A 16,966-nucleotide genomic window follows, 5' to 3' on the forward strand; every position below is an offset into this window, starting at 1 on the left:
GAGACGGTGAACAGTGCGAGTAGAGTCTGAGCGTACCTGGCCTGGGCCCTCAGGGATGCGAACAAGGGGTCTGTCGTGTCTCCTCCCTGGACACGCTTACTTTGTACTTTGGATTCAGGGCCACAAGGTTTTTGGTGGCTGGCTACTTTTAAAGAAGCCCATTCAGAGATGATTTTCCTGCTCAGTCTCTCCACTGGTCCCGACAAGCCATGTTTTTCCTGCTCTGTGCTCGGACAGGACAGGCAGGGCTGCTTCTGAAGAGCCAGGGTGGGCCTGGATGTTGCATTCCTGAATCAGGGACAATTCCTGGTAACTGCGCTCCAAGATGTGCCCACTTTTCCAGGTGGGATTCTAAGAACATTTGGTCCGGGTGACAGATGCAATCTATGTCTCTTCCGCAGGAAGTAGGGTGGAGTGCCTTCCGGGAAACGTCTTCCTCGTGTAAGGGGCTTTGTGCGTTCACAAGATAAAGTGTTGATGAAACTGTTCTTTTGTACGGGAGGAAGAGCACTTCTAATTCTGCAGAAGGGCCCACATTTTACAAGGGGATCTTCAAGAGCATGCTGTCCACTTCCCAGTTTTCACCAATGGGGAAACCGAGGCTGTGGGACTGAGTAAGGGGCATCTGTGTCTTGGGGATGTTGGCATCTATCTGCCTTTCCTCCTCTGAGCATCCCTCTGTCTGGGACCTTCTTTCTTGTCCACTCCTGGCCTGCCTAAATCTTGCTAATTTCAAGAAGACGTGACTTCTAAAGTCTTTCCCGACCCTCTGCCTCCGTTGGCCGGACTTTCCAGGGCTTCCAAAGCATCTTGGGTTTCCTCTGTTACGGCCGTGCTGCTTTATGTGTGCACTACCCCCAGCAGACTGTAAGTCACGGGCGGGCAGCGAGGTTTCGCTTTCTTAGAGCACAATAATTATGGCGCCGAACGAATGAATGAACGAACGAACCAGTTGTGCAGGAACCAGGACTTTGCCTGCCTATTCGGGACCCGCCAGCCCGTGAACACTTTGAGTCTGGGCTGCTCAACGGGTCTAATAATTCTCAGTCCCACCTGGCCAACGCAGAGAGGTCGCAGGGCCGCACGGGGCCCCGGGCGCGCCTGGAGCGCGCTGCTTTGTTAGGGCGATGAATCCAGGTGACCGGCCGGCCCGGGCGTGGCGGCGGCGATTGCCCGCGCCGCCTCGAGGGGGCCCTGCGGCGGGCGCGGCCGCGAGCCAGGAGGACGGGCCCGCCCGCGCGCTGCTCGCGCTGCTCGGCGCCCTGTCTGCTGCGGCCATCGCCCCACGGGACCGCGCCGCCGCTCGCCCAGGTACTGGAGGGGGGCACGCGCCGCCAACCTCTTTGTCTCGGGCGGGCGGGCTCCGGCGTCTGCTCCTGGGGAGCGGGCAGGGGGCTCTGGGCGCGCAGGGGAACGGAGCTCTGGGCGCGCGGGGACCTGAGCTGGGGGCGAGAGTTCGGCCGGGGTCCGGGAACGGGGGAGCGGGGCTCAGGGACAGAGTCGGGTGAACGCGGCGGGGGGCGCGGGCGGGCTCGGCCGGGGTCCGGGACGTGGTCTGGGGACGGGGGCGCGGGGACGCGGCTGGGGCGCGCGGACGCAGCCGCGGAGCGGGCCGTGTGCGTCAGGGGCCCTCTGCGCCGGGGCGCCCCGGACGGCGGGCGCGGGCCGGAGCGGCACTGTCGCGGCGGCGCCCGGGTGGACTTCGCTCTCCAGGACGGGTCCCGAGACTCCGGGGCGGAGAGCCAAGTTGGAGCTTCAGTGGGAAGGCTCAGGACCCTTCTCCCGCTCTTTGCAAGCGGGCTTTCCGGTGCGTCTCTGTTTCCCTTTCCCTGTGTTGGGCGGGAAGTAGGGGGTCCCTTGGCGCTTCCTTCCTGACTTCTGAAGGAGCGGGAACCGGGCGCGGGCGTGCGGGGCCGGGGCCACCTGCGGCACGTGCCTGCTGCCACGCCGGCGCTGTCGCTGACAGGCAGGAAGAGGGAGGGTCCGGGGCTCGGTGGGCGCCGCCTGGGTCTGATAAGTGAGATGGGGTCGTTTGCCTGAAGTGATTTGAAAATCTGTGTGGCGGGAAGGGGCTGAAGAGCTCCCGTTGAATTCTTGAGACAGCGCTGGCGGGTGCCCCCCATTCTTCAGTGTGGTTAAAAAAATAAAAGCCCATGGGGTGTGTGGCCTGCAGAGACCGCTGTTGAGGGAGGTCACTGCCCACTTAGAAGTCCCCCAGACCCTGAGGGTGTCCCTGTCCTTCACACACTTTGATCTTCTGGCAGAGTTTCCCCCCATTTTCGCTCTTTTGTCATGTGAATGCGTGTTCATGGAGGACTCTTTAAATATTCTGAAAATGTGACTGAAAATTATCATTGCATGGATATCGCAAAGCCCTTCAGAACTAACCGTCTTGGCATTTTGGTATACATGGTCTGTGTGTATTATTCTTCGTGAAGTGCTTTAGTTCTTTGCCTTTTGAAAGAGATTTGTGTGTCCTTGTGATTCTCTCCTCTTTAGGGCCTGGGAGGTTATATTTGCAAATCAATCAACAAGTATTAAGAAAGGCATTTCTGTGCGGAGGCCTGGAGGGGCCGGGGAGTCGCTGCAGCTGGAGGGTGGAGGGGGCAAGGCCATTCTGCGGAGAACGAGGGGACCTCTGTGCACAGGGAGCTGACTGTGGGATCTGGCAGGAGGCCAGGCTCCTGACCTCAAAGACAAAGTAACAGTAATCTTACTTAGTAACTTTACAAAGTAATAGTGACCCCAGAGACGAAGTAATAGCGAAGTCACAGCATGGTCGTAGCAAATGCTCATGGAGTGTTTGCTTGGGCTAAATGCTTTGCATCCACCTAACAGCCCTTGGAGGGAGCTGGGATTCGTGGTCCATTTTACAGATGTGCAAACTGAGAGGCAAAGAAAGGCTAAGTGTCTTGTCCAAGTTGTCGCCCCACGTGGGGGTGCAGCCCAGGATTCGGCCAGGACAGTGGGGTTCCAGGGCCCCGAAGTTGCTGCTGCTTGTCTGTCAAGTGGATGCATGTCCTGGCCGCAAATTCCTCAGCGGAGGTGCCAAAGTTAGCAGCAGCAGCAGATGAGTTATTTCTTTACAAACCAAGGAGAAGATAGAAAGAGTAGTAGCCTCAGGGACCTGGTGTTCCTGGGTGCAAACTGGCTTGGCTTTTACAGAGCGTAGCTTCGGCACCTACGGGTTTTCAATGGACCTATTTGCACACGTGACCCTGGGAGCTAAAGGTCACCAGGTCAAAGTATGTTCCTGGGCTGCAGGAGATACTACTGATGGGATTAAAAATGGCCTGGGAATAAGGCAAAAAGGCAAGAAAAGAGAGGGGAAAGGCCAAGAGGGGACGATTTCTGACCCACCATGTGGCGACGGCAGCTGGTACACAAGGCCCATTTTACAGGTGCCTACATTTATTAAAGTGCAAAACAGCTGGGGACTAGATCAGACCCAGCCCTCTGGCTCTCCCTGCGCGCGCAGCTCCTCCTCCAGGGTCAGCCTGGCAAAAACCACCACCACGCTAGGAGAAAGCCTTTTGTACCCGAACCAAACCCTGCTCCACCCCTGACCCCTGCCCCCAAACTCCTGTGCGGGCGAGGTGCCAGCTCTTCCTGCTAGAGAAATAGCCCGCCTCCAGCAGGCAGAAAGTTACTGTTGTATCCCAGCCACCCAGTGCATCCACAGCTCCCTGAGTAGAGAGGCTTCCTTACAGCGGCTCTGCTTTCTCTCGGAGAGGCGCCTGTTTTGTGGCTGCGTTTGACGGGTCTTCTGGTACCAGGCGGTGGGTTGGGATGGGGTCCCGGAGGTACACAGACCCTGAACCCTAGGCTCTTTCCTGTGCGACCCGGTAAGCACGGGAGTCATCAGTGACCTAGAGCCGGCCCTGTCCCCCTGGAGTCCTTTGCAGTTATCTCTGTTGATCCAGAATAAGGGGTCTGGCCAGTTGGTTAGTTATATAGGCATTCTGTTAACTCAGAGTCGCTACATGTTCCTGGTGGTTAGCAAGAGTGTTCAGAATCATCACTGCTTTCATTATTGTCCGGGTTCTGGGCACTACTCTGGCTACTGAAAGAGTCACCTCTTTGAATCCTCTCAGTTAAGCAGAGGCGGGTGTGAGAGGGCGTCGTGTGGCCTGTCCACGTGGAGTGACATTTAAACCCCAGCTGTCCGACAGCGAGGGTGTATTTTTCCGTGCTGCCTCACTGATTTTAAAACACCTAGACATTAAAAACTGCCTCAGGCAGAATGCTGCTGAATGTGAGTGAACCGTCTCTTAGGGTTCAGAAGATGTTTTGAATCTTCCAGGCTGTTGAGTCCCTAGAAAAGGCAGATTTGCTGCTCTGTAGTTGTGAGTGAGCTCAGCGTGGGAACACTTACTTCCTTGATGTCTGTCCTTTCCCCATAAAAGCAGAAAACTAGAATCTCCAGGTTTCTGGAGCTTCCTTTTGCACTTGCGTTTGGCGAACCGCACCCCTCCCCCTGCCACCCGCACGCATCATTTTGCTGTGGGTCGGCCGGGTGTCCGCCTGCCAGGGCCACGAGCCAGGCCCTCTTGCAGGGACATCTCTGTCTCTTGCTCTGTGTGCACTCGGGGTCCCCACTGCACGCCTGGCCCTGGTGCGGGCCGGCCGGATGTCTTCTACCTGCTGTCCCAGACCCCCGCTGGGGACTGCCTCTGCTGGATAGGAGGGAGGAGGCCAGTGAAGGTGAGGGTGACCGCCACCTGGGGCCACTGATCGGAGCCATCAGAATGCCCTACTGTGTCACTGAGGGGAGGATAGTCATTGTGATGACCCCTAGACATTTAAAAAGAGCTATGTTAATTTTTTTAAAAAGAAGGCGATGATCTGGTATTAATATGTTTGGTCCCAAATGGGCTAAATTAATGAAAAATTTATGTCTAAGGAGTCTGTGTCAGTGATCAGGAAAATTCCCTCTGGTGGAGCATTTCCTGATCGTGCCAAGGAGGTGCCCCCCAGAGCCACCAACTCTGGGAGAAGAGGTTTCCTCACATTCCGTGCCCACCCACCCCAATCCCCCTACCCCTGCCCGCCTGGGCTGGAAGCCCTGGGAGCCCTTGGCAAGTATCTCCCCGGCTCCCAGCCCAGTAACCTTGCAAGATTAATGCCTTCTTTTGATGGTGTGGTTACCCATGCGCGATGGGGTGCTTGCTATCCGCGATCAGAGAGATCGTCACCCAACGTTGCAAGATAACATTTTTGTCTCTGTTTTCCGGAATGGACACTGAGACGCAGTGAGCTGAAGTCATTTGCCTGTGTCATGGGGCTGGTTGGAACCCAGGTCTGTCTGGGGACAGAGCCTGTACCTGGCCCTCATCCACAGAAGGTGAGTGCCCCCTTGGTCACAGGGGCCTGAGCCTGTGCATGGAGGGGGCGGTGTGGTGCTGGGCGGGGTCCCAGAGTGGAACCCAGGTCCCTCCGCGATGCTGGGGCTTCTTCCCAAGGCCAGGGGTCTCCATGGTCCCCTGCCCGTGTCACCCCTCCTTGAGGGCCTGGCGAAGGCTCTGAAAGCTCTCGAGTGCCCGCCGTCCGTAGCTGGCCGGGGTTCCGGCCCCAGCTGCTTCCTCGGATGTGGAGCCTTCGCCCCTCTTCCTCCTTCCTCAGCTCTGACTATGGCACGTGGCCAGCTGCCTGCTTTCCCCTTCCTCTTCTCCCTGGGGGAGCTGATAGCACTCAGGACGCCCTGTGCGGGCACGGCTCTGTTTCTAAGATTGAGGAGACATATGAGGGAATCCTCATTCCAGCTTCCCGAGTGGCAGCCTGTTGGTGCCACTCCCAGCCAGTCTGCGCCCGTGCGCTGGGGGAACCCCCCCAGGTGGGAAGGGTGTCACCTCCTTTCGTCGCGTCTTAGGGGGTGGCAGCCACAGGGTATGACCTGGAACCTCTTGAGCGTAGGTTTTCCGAAGCTGGTGATGAACAGCAAACCCCGAGGTTTTAAAGACACACGAATGAGTTAGGTGCCCCAGTGGAAGAAGGCGAAGGCTCTGGAGAAGGGGCAGAGGGGGAGGCAAAGGCAATGCATGCAGTGAGGCCCGCCTGCCTCTTCTTTCCAGGAGAGGCGGCTGTGCCCCAGAAACTCGGGAGCCGGTCGTTTCACACTGGAGGATTCAGGAATCCGCTCCCCTCATTACCCTGGACCACAGCTGCTCTGTGTTGCGTCTCACTCATGGTGGAGCCTCCCAGGGCGCGGGGGAGCAGCCTACAGCTGGCCGTGCGAATCGCCCCGGGGCCAGGCTGGGCCATTAGCTGGGGCGTCTGCGTTCTGTACACATTCCTCCCGTCGGGCTGCGGGAACAAAAGGGCCCCATTGACTCGGTCCTGGCGTTCTCCTCCGCTCGCAATCCATCACCTTTTTCAGAGGTTTCCTGAGTGCTCCCCCCTCACCACTGGTGATTCTGGATGCACATCAAAGGCAGCGTGCTGGGAGGAAAGAGCTGGGCTCTGGCGGCCACAGGTCTGGGGTAGAAGGCGCCCTTTGTCCCGTGACTGCCCTCTTCGTTCCCCACCTGCAGCCCGGGGACATCGCCGACCTCTGCGTGACTCGTACCGGCGCTCCTCCTGGGCGCTGTTTTGTCTGACTGCGGGGGTCCCGCGCGTGGCCCTGCACATCCCTCCTGCTTGCCAGCTCCTGGGCCGCTAGGTACTCTGGTTCTGCCAAATTTCCACCGCCCCAGGGGCTCCGGCTGAAACATCACTTCCCCATTCTCGGAGGCCCTATCTGGTCCCCCTGGGGACAAGCCTTTGTGATAACAGGAGGACGCGGTGGGGACTCAGGAGTTTGCCCATGAGCTTGGACAGGTGTGTTTCCAGTTTCTCTTCTCTGGAAAGACCAGAAGCGCCCAGTGGCTGGGGGTGGAGGAAAGGGAACACACCTCTGCTCGCGTCCACTGGGCTGGCGGCTGAGTGAGGCAGGCCCGGCTCTCAGCTGGCCAGGCACATGTTTTCTCTTGTCCTGCCCTAGGAGGGGAGGGGACGTTTGTTATCTGTGTTGCTCAGGGGGTGGGAGAGGATTCGCAGGGAACGGACATGCCTTTGCTTCCTAAATTATTTTTTGATTCTTTTTCTACAAAGTAATTTTTGTCTAATACGTTTGCTGTAGACTTGGAAAAGAGGGAGAAATGTTAAGAATGCAGGAAAAATGTCCTAATATTACCACCCAGGGAGCGATGTTTTCACCCTCTTGGATGCTGTGTACATTCTGTGCTTTTCATGTTTACCAACTTGAGATCAATGTATTATTTTAGCATCAATGTGGCGATAGAAGCATTTCCCCACTTGTAACTAACTCTGCATACACACGGGTGTTGATGACAGTACAGAGCCCAGTAAGTACGTGATGACCATTTGTCCTCTGGTCACGGACGGCCTGCGTGCATCCTTGCACGGAGATCGTTGGGCAAGATCCTGGCCAGTCATGTTCTTGGAGGGACTCCTAAGGTGGTTCGAGGTCAAAGAACACAAACTACTTTTTTTTTTTTTTTTTTGCGATACATGGGCCTCTCACTGCTGTGGCCTCTCCCGTTGCGGAGCACAGGCTCCGGACGCGCAGGCTCAGCGGCCATGGCTCACAGGCCCAGCCGCTCCGCGGCATGTGGGATCTTCCCGGACCAGGGCACGAACCCGTGTCCCCTGCATCGGCAGGCGGACTCTCAACCACTGCGCCACCAGGGAAGCCCCACAAACTATTTTTGATTGTGGTAAAATACCCATAACATAACTTAACCATTTTCAAGTGTACAGTTCCATGGCATTAGTACTTTCGTATTGTGAGACCGTCACCACCATCCGTGAACAGAACGCTTTTCATTTTGCAAAACAAACTCCATCCCCGTTAAACACTTACTCCCCATCCCTCCTCCGCCAGCCCCTGTCACCCACCATTCTACTTTCTGTTTCTATGGATTTGACTACTCTAGGTACTTTATGGAAGTGGAATCATATAATATTTGTTTTTTTGGAGGGACTGGCTTATTTCACTTAACATAATGTCCTCGAGTTTCATCTGTGTTGTAGGATGTGTCAGAATTTCCTTCCTTTTTAAGACTGAATGATGCTCCATTGTACATAAAGACCACCTTTTGTTGATCCATTTGTCCTCCAATGGACACTTGGGTTGCTTTCACCTTTGGGCTATTTTGAATAACGCTGCTCTGAACATGGGTGTGCAGGTATACGTTTGGATCCCTGCTGTCACGTCTTTGGGGTGTATACCTAGAAGTGAACACAAGGTTTTTGAAGCCCCTTGAGATACGTGGTTGGATTGCAGTCGAGAAACAGCGTGCTCGCAGAACCCTCTTCGTGGTCTCCCAGGGTGCCTGAACTCCTGGCCGGCTTGGCGCACGCTGGGAAAAACCAGGCCTGCAGGAAAAGGAAGAGGGAGACTTCTTACCGAGCTATTTTGACAGATTGTGTAAACTCAGTGATTAATGGAATGAGAAAGCAGGAAGAATGTCTTTCATTAAGAAAAAAAAAAAGAGCCTTTGGGGTTGCTTGGTTTTATTTTCAATTAAAAGGGTCTGATTTTGTTTCTGGAGAATGGCTTTAATTTGGATAAATGGTTCAGTCTGGGACCCGCATGCCAGAACCTATGATGTATGAGTGCAATTATTCCGGGTTTCCTCAGGAACAGCACAGATCCGGGCCCTGCTCTGGCCTGGCCTTGGTGCAATGGCGATGACGGCCGCTGTGCCTTAGAGGGACACCGCTCTTCTGATCAGTACTTGGGGCCTGCGGGGCCCGAGGCCCAACCAGGTGGATGCTGGTTAATTTTTACCCTCCAAGAACGTGTTCACAGTCTCAAGTCAGGAATGCCAACCAGCAGGCCCTACCCCCGGCACTGGAACACGTTGGACCAGAATTACTGGCATCTTTTCCAGTGTGGGCATTTGCAGAATTGGTCAGGCTTGGGGGATTCAAAGGCGGGGGGACATCCTTACATTGTCCCCTATTTATGGAGGCTCCCTGGCCCAGGCAGGGTTCAGGCCCTGGGCGCTGGGCTCTCTGCAGGGTGGTCCGGTGGGGCTTCTTTGGAAGGAGATGCTGGACTGAAGGATGTGATGGAGTCAATCCTGGGCTCTCTGGGAAGGATCCATTGGGTGGAGGGCCAGTGAGGGCAGAGGCCTCAGGTGGGAGCCGCCTGGTGCGTTCCCGGAGCAGGGAAGGGATTGAGGAAGGCGGAGGAATAAGAAGACACCAGCATTCTGCTCCTGATACTAGGAACACCGTGTCAAAGCCTTAGCCTTCCGTGCTAATGGGGGTGGCAGGTCCGCCATGAGTCCTGGCCAGCCTGGGGCCTGTGGGAGCTGGGGTGAGGGCGGGGAGTCTACACAGGAATGTGCGCGAGTGCAGCCCACAAAGGAAGGACAGTTTGCTGAACCGGGTGGTTGGAGAATCGTGGAGCCTGGAGATATTGTAACCCCGAAGATCCCGTGGCCCAGAATGAGAAGCATGCCCATTGCGGCGGGCTGGGGTTCTGGGATGCGTGGGCCTCGGCGTGCAGGAGAAAGGAGCGTGCACCCCGCTTTCGGGGGAGTGAGGGACTGAGCCCGCCAGACCGCAGGCCGCCCGCCTGCGAGAGCTCCTGTGTGCTGTTCTGCTCGTGAAAGGCCGCTGTGCACGGGCCCCTGAGGAAGGGCAGTTCTCAGCATAACAATAGGAGCGTCTTGGGCTGAGGGCTGGCCAGGCTGATGAAGACTTTGGGTGACATGGGTGACTGGCAACAAGAGGGTTGATGTCTCTTGCACTTCACTTCCCCCCACCGCCATTTAAATGGAAAAAATCCAAAATATAGGTCATCTGTAAGAGCCTAAGTCACTTCTACAGAATTCGTTTCTTGCTAGAGGCACTATCGTGATACAGGATCGTCTTCCTCTTCCCGGCTTGGTTTTTGTAACAGTTCAGCGTTAGGGGTGGGGTGTGTATTTGTATGCTGGTGGTTTTCCCAAACCTATATCCTATGCTAAGCATTTCCCGTGTATCTGCCTCGACTTCACAGTTCTCACAGCGATGACTCTTACAGCCCTTCAGCGTGATGACCGTACCTGCATGAGCTCCCAGCCGCTGGGCTGGCTACTTGCGGGTAAGTGATTCTCGTTAGAGCTGCTTCTTTCAGAAGGTGAAAGAAGAAGGCGCTTGGCTCCGGCTTGCTGGGGACCTGCCGGCCTCTGGTTTTGTGTGTAGCCCACGGGGAGGTCTGTGCAGCCTCAGGCCTGGCCCGGACACAGCCCCTCCCTCTGCCTAGGCTGCTTGTCCTGCCCCAAGGGGCCAAGTTTTCCTTCCAGCTTGCGGGGCCTGCGCGCCACAGTGGGCGGAGATGAGCGTGGCTCTTGCTTGGTTAGGTCCTCACAAAGGCACCGGGGTCAGGGCCCAGCACCGCACCCTGTGGCCCGCTGTGTGCTGATGGAATTACGTGCACTGGAGCAGCAGTGCTTCTGACCTCGGCTCTGGGAGCCTTTGTGACCAAGAATCTTGGCCAGTGTCCAGCTAGGACCTGTCGGGGCTGAACTCAGCTCTGCAACCAATAATGTTCTAGTGGGGTCCAGACAGTCTCAGCTTTCAGGTTTCACTGCCAAGATGAGTTGGATTAACGGGCTGGAGCTGACGAAGACTTTTGGCCAACGGTGATCTTTCTTGTGTGCTCTCCCGTGACCCCTGGTTTACTGCCTTCCTTCCATTTGGCCTCACTGGTTGTTTCTGATGTATTCTGTCTGTTGTCAGACCCGTGCGCTTTCAGAACCTCAGCTTCTCTGTGTACCCTGGTGCTGCTGGAAATGGCATGGTCCTGCTTGTTTGCTCTGGGGCCGCGGTACAAAGGGAGTGTGCTCTGCAGTAACCACTGTGGCCTGGGTCCTGCCTCTGCGTGTGACCCTGGGACGGCCGTCTTGCGCTTGAAGTGTTGCTGAACACGGGGGGGTTGGTATCACGGACCCCCCCCCACCAGGTTGCTGCGGTAACTGTGATGTCGTGTACACACTAGGTGTCGTAGTCATGACTCTTCTCTCCTCTTTAGTCATTAAGCCTTTCGAGGAGCTGAATCCAGGAGAAGCCTTCCACCCACTCCCCACCCCATGCTAGCCCGCCTCAGAGATAGAGCTCCTGGGAAGGAGGTGAGGGTGTGGGACCCCCGAGCTCTTCTCAGCCAGGCCCATGTCCTCTGGGTGGAACCTGGCAGTCACAGGCCCACGCTGCCCTTCCTGACGCCCAGTTAGCACATCCTTGGTCTTCTGACGTACTCTGGGATTGGGCTGTATATATTTTGTTTGTATCTCTCCTCACTAAAATCTGAGTTCTTCCAAGGACAAGATCCAGGGCGTCCTATATCTTCGTGTGATAAGGGTTTTGGAAGGAGCCCAGGGACAGCTCCGTGACCTTGGGCAAGGCCTTTGCCACTGGAGCCTCCCTACTCTGAGGCTTCAGCATGGGAGTGGACGATGCCACATCTAAGTGGAAACATTTGAGAAGCTGGCTCTTTACTAGAAGAGAAGGAGGTGCTTGCATATTTTCCCAGGGTTTCATTAATTTTTTTCAGGGCCACCATTTTCTACTTCCTGGGAGTTTTGCTTTGCAATGTACTCCATGAACTTTCAGAGGAGGGCAGTTGACGCTTATCTTACAGACTTGAGAATCTAGCCCACTGTAATTTTCTTGGAAAACAGCCATGTTCCAAGTTGTCGTATTATAGAAAGTTGATGGTAAATGTCTGCTAGGAATTCATGAGGGCTCCCTGACAAGAGTTGGGAACACAAAACCGTTACTTTACTATCTTGGTAGCACAAAAGAATATTCATGTCGGACAGAATGTGTTGTGGGATTCCTTGAAATCCACAGTGCTAAATGGCAAGAATCATTTCCTTTGTCTTTCTCTCAGAATGGATTCCAGTCTCCATACAGATCCACTAGCAATGTATAAATCTCTTGTCCGATATTTAAATGAGAGTTTTGTTCTTATGAAAATGGTGGGCATCCACCAGACTCGTGCTGAGAAAAGAGTCACCTCTCCCACTTACCTGCTTTCTGCCCAGGCTGCCCAGATCATGTTCACAAATTCTTTCTGTGGGACTGAATGCATTTTAAAACATGGCTACATTTGATTTATTTATTTTTCAATTATTTATTTTTAATTTTTTTGGCTGCGTTGGGTCTTTGTTGCTGCGCGCGGGCTTTCTCTAGCTGCGGCGAGCGGGGGCTACTCTTCGTTGCGGTGCGCGGGCTTCTCAATGCAGTGGCTTGTCTTGTTGCTGAGCACGGGCTGTAGGCACGAGGGCTTCAGTAGTTGTGGCACGCAGGTTCGGTAGTTGTGGCTCGCGGGCTGTAGAGCGCAGGCTCAGTAGTTGTGGCGCACGGGCTTAGTTGCTCCATGGCATGCGGGATCTTCCCGGACCAGGGCTCAAACCCGTGTCCCCTGTATTGGCAGGCGGATTCTTAACCACTGCACCACTGGGGAAGTCCTAAAAAATGGCTAGATTTTAGAGGGAAGTTTGGATGTGCCGTATGATACCCTTGGTGCCTGGAGGCACACAACTCGTTCAGATGAAGGTGGGAGCGCTGATGGCAAGAGCGTGGCTTTGATTGCCCTCCACAAGCTGGATCTCTTCATCCGCTGATCCATCCATCCTGCCCCAAATGGCCGGCAGGCGCTTCAGGGCCTTAGCCCTGGCTAAACGCATGGCCGGGTGGTACATGACCCCCCATCACTCGCCTCCGTCTCCATGATGCTGTTCCGTTCCCAGCCTGATGAATGAGATGTGGTGTGTTGGCAGTTCATAGACCTCAGGCTGGTTGCTGGGAATAAAAGGTACACACCTGAGGGTGGCAGAGGCGGGCTGACTGACGTTAATTATTGACTGTGTGTGAGGCTCTGTCAGAGAGTGACTCCTTGGTTCCTTCCTTTGTTGGTTCACTCACTCCCTCACTCTCAGGCAGCTAACATTTATCGAGTGCTGACTGGGTCCCAGATACGGTTAACCCTCACAAACACTGAAGAAAGGAGCACTCAGCAGGGCTTGCTGTGGCTTGACTGCTGTCTAAGCTTGGATGTGGCAGAAGAGCGTGGAGGTGGGGGGTCCTGAGGGCCACGGGGCTGGTGGGCGTCTCGAGGACCTCGGGGTCAGAGCTGGGGGATCCGTCCCTTCACGGCTCTCTTCGTATCCATCTCTAGTTACTTCTGATCGTCCGATTCTGAATGCTCACTGTCATTTTGAGATTGAGGCTACATCTGCTAGAGGCTCTCTCTCGGGGCCAAGGGGCCCTTTGGCTCCTGTGTGTGAGGCTTCTTTGCCATCGTTCGGGACCCTGAGAACTTAGCACTGGCTGGATCTGTGCTTTCACATGAAAGGAAAAGGAGACTGCAGAAGTACAGATGGACCCAGTGGATGGTTATTGAACTGAAAAGGCTGTTCTTTCCCCAACTTCCTGTTTTGAAAATGGTCACATTTTCTGGAGATAGCATAATGAACACGTGTATACCCTTCACCTAGATTTGCTGGGTTTTTTTTTTTTGCCGTTTTGTCACATTGGCTTTATCTGAAAAGTGAAAAGTTGTACCCATTGTGAACGGTACCCACAAATGCTTTAGCCTGTGTTTCTTGAGAGCAAGGACGCTTTCCCACATCCCTCAACCTCAAGACCATGATCCCTTTAAGCAATTTAATGTTGATTTGTGGACACCAGCTAATGTCCGGTCCCTAAAGTGCTTTCCTGCTGTCCTTAATCTGGTCTGACTTGTGGTTACGTGTCACACTGGGTGACTTCATTTCTCTGTGCCCTGAAAGTGAGAGCAGGCTGCCTGCTTTCTTTCTTTAATATTATTATTATTTTTCATGACTTTTCTTTTTCCTGAAGACATTTTTTTTAATTAAATTTTTTATGTTGAGGTAGTTTTCGGGCAGTTGTAAGAAATAAGACAGAGAGATCCTGGGTAACTTGACCCAGTTTCCTCCTATGAAAACATCTTGAAAAGCTGTAGGACCATCTCACAACCAGGATGTCGGCATCGATAGAATCAAGGTACAGAACATTCCATCCCCACAGAGATCCCTCACACGCCCTTGATAGCCACCTCCACTTCCCACCCATCACACCCAAACTTCACCCCAGCAGTCTTCAGGTCGGTAATTTTGTCATTTAAAGAATGTTCCATAAATGGAATCATACAGTGTGTAGATTTTTGGAATTGGCTTCTTTTAGTCAGCATAATCCTCTGGAGATCCATCCAGGTTGTTGGTGTTTTAATAGTTCATTCCCTTTCATTGCTGAGTACTGCTCTGTGGTGTGGATGGACCACTGTTTGTTCACTGGTTGAAGGTCATCTTTACTAATATGTGTCCCCAATCCATGAACATGGTATGTCTCTCCAGTTGTTTAGATCTTTGATTTCATTCACTAGCATTGTGTAGATTTCAACGTATGCGTTTTGTTAGATGTACACCTAAGTATTTACTTTTCTTTGAGTGATTGTAAATGGTACTGTATTTTTCATTCTGGTCTCCGTGTGTTCACTGCTAGTACATGGAAATACAGTTGCCTTTTGTATGTTTATGTTGTATCCTGTGTTCTTGGTAAACTCACTTATGAGTTCTACAAGTTTTATTTTGTAGATTTCCTGGGATTGTCTATGTTGACAATCATATCTGAAAATAGGGACAGTTTTAGTTCTTCCCTTGCATTGACCTTTTGAAGAGACAAGGGCAATGTCCTTGTAGGATATCCCACAGTCTGGATTTGTCTGAGTCTTTTCTTATCATCACATTCAGGATCACGTAGGTGTGAGGTGAGGTACTCTGCTCACTTCATGTCAAGAGGTGCAGTGTCTGTTGTCCCACTCTTGGTCCACCAAGCTTAGTTACCTGGTGAAGCCTCCTAGAGGTCCTTGGTGTCAGGTACCTCTTCCCCTTCGTTCCTTTGAGACTCTGAGCATCCTGCTTCCTAACCACCTTTCACTCAGTGGTTCAGCATCCAAGGGTGGTCCTTGCCTGAATCAGTAATTATATTGGGATCATGAAATGTTGGACTTTAACCATTTAAGTACTTTGGAGACATTATCTCACAAGTAATCAGACTGTTAATTACCAATCCTCTTACCTGGGTAGAGTAAGAGAATTTTATTTATTGTGTTTATTCTTTAAATGGCCTGTAAATTTGGCAAAAGAAAAATGCTCTTTAGTTTGTCTTCCTCACACTGTAACTTTGCAACAGTGCTCTCCAGTGCACCCAACATAACCTTCCTCGGGAACGAGACTGTAGCTGTCATCACAGCCACGCAGCAGATACCTACCCAGGGCTCACTTGCCCAGCTCAGCCCACTGTTTGGGTGGCTTTGCTGAGAGTCTGTGTTTGCTGACATTTGTCTAAGTCAGGGCTTCTTAAAGTGAGGTCTCGGGACCAACGTGAGCATCCCTTGGGGGCTGTTAGAAACGCCAGCTCTGGGCTCCACCACAGACCTCTGTCACACACTCTGGGCTGGGAATGACAGTTACAGGGCGTCCAGATGCCCACTCAAGTCTGAGAGCCATTCGTTAAGTTTATCCATTCCATTCTCCAGTATGGAACACTAGCTGTGGAACTCCAGTGACATTGTTCAGTCAGATATCTTTAAAATTCAGTTTGGCTTTGCCGTAATCCACACATATTTTTGTGTCAGACTGTGGCTGGTAGCTGTTCCAAAGCCTCCCAGGGGTCTGTGCCGGGAAGGAGCTGCGTTTACTTAGGAGAGCTCCATCCTTCAGCCACCTGAACCCCCAATTCCCGTTCCTGCCCAAGGCTAGAACACCCAGCAGAGTGTGGGATTGCAGAGTGAGGTTCGCATTAACAAGTATAAATTTGGGCATGTTTTCAGCATTCGTTCATATTTAACTTTGTCCCCGACTAACTGGCTTCCTGCCTGAATGAGTGATACTCTATGTTTCTGGAGGCCTTTGTTGCCAGCTGTACTGGTTGAGGATAGTTTATTCTTCATCAAACACATGTAGACTGAACTTCTTTTGTGTGTAAGGCCGTGTGCTCTTCATACAAAGTGGGACTGGAGTTGCTTCGAGCTCAGGAGTTTAGCCCTGTGCACACAGGAAACTTGATGTAGGAAGGGGGCGTGTCCATAAGAGCAGAGGAAGGTGCTGTGGGCACTGAGAGGTGACTAAGAGTGAGGCAGCAGAGAGCCTAGTGTTTAAAGCAGGGTTCTCCAGAGAAACAGAACCAACACGAGCTATATAGAGAGAGATAGATATCTGTAGGCAGATATCTGTATAGATCTATCTATCTATCTGGATAAATATATGAATTTGTGGGGGGCTGGTGTGTTTGAAGTTTGCAGGGCAGGCTGGAGATCCCCACAGGTCTTGATGTTACAATTTTGAGTTGAAAACAATCTGGGGCAGAATTCCTCCCTCTGTCTCCTCCCTCTAGTCTTTTCCCTTAAGGCTTTCAACTGATTGGGCGAGGCCCACCCAATTATGGAGGAAAAATATGCTTTACTTGATGTCTGCTGATTTCAGTGTGAATCGTATCTGAAAAATACCTTGACAGCTATGTCTAGACAGACATTGGGTGCCATTACCTAGCTATGAGGACACATAAAATTCAGCACCGCAGAGGGGAATCTGGATTACACGCAGTCAGATTCAAATAGCAGAATTGCTGTGTGTTATCTTGGGTACCCTGGACAGTTTACTTTTCTCTGAGCCTCTGAGGTTAAGGGCTCTTTAGGTCATCCAATGGCTGTTTACTGATTTATATAAGTAGAATAACCAGAGGTAATGTGGACATCAGGCTTGGTTTGATCAAGCAGCTCAACCATGTCACTGCCCAGAAACTCTTCTCTGCCTTGTTTAGTTGTCACTTTCTTTTCCTAGTGGGCCTCCTGTGACTACAAGATGGCAGCCAATTGCCCGTTGCCTACTTCCAGAGAGAGTGTGTCTCTTCTGTGGCCATTCAGCAGATGTCCTTTGGCCACAGTAAG

General features: G+C 53.0%; 1 protein-coding gene across 6 annotated transcripts in view; it reads left to right on the plus strand.

Annotated features, from left to right (window-relative positions):
• The first annotated feature begins 1,182 nt into the window (after positions 1 to 1,182).
• The window catches only part of TNS3 (tensin 3), a 227,821-nt gene continuing 212,037 nt past the window's right edge, over positions 1,183 to 16,966 (plus strand). For 4 of the 6 annotated variants that reach the window (XM_033862804.2, XM_033862803.2, XM_033862802.2 and 1 more), the window contains exons 1-2: positions 1,247 to 1,311; positions 10,013 to 10,096. The gene's annotated coding sequence lies outside the window, so the exon portion shown is untranslated. Of the gene's footprint in view, positions 1,312 to 1,653; positions 1,808 to 10,012; positions 10,097 to 16,966 lie in introns of those variants that run through there. The other 2 variants (XM_033862800.2, XM_033862801.2) reach the window with 2 other exon arrangements.

The sequence above is a fragment of the Tursiops truncatus genome, chromosome 9 (assembly GCF_011762595.2).
Source record: "Tursiops truncatus isolate mTurTru1 chromosome 9, mTurTru1.mat.Y, whole genome shotgun sequence".
NCBI lineage: Eukaryota > Metazoa > Chordata > Mammalia > Artiodactyla > Delphinidae > Tursiops > Tursiops truncatus.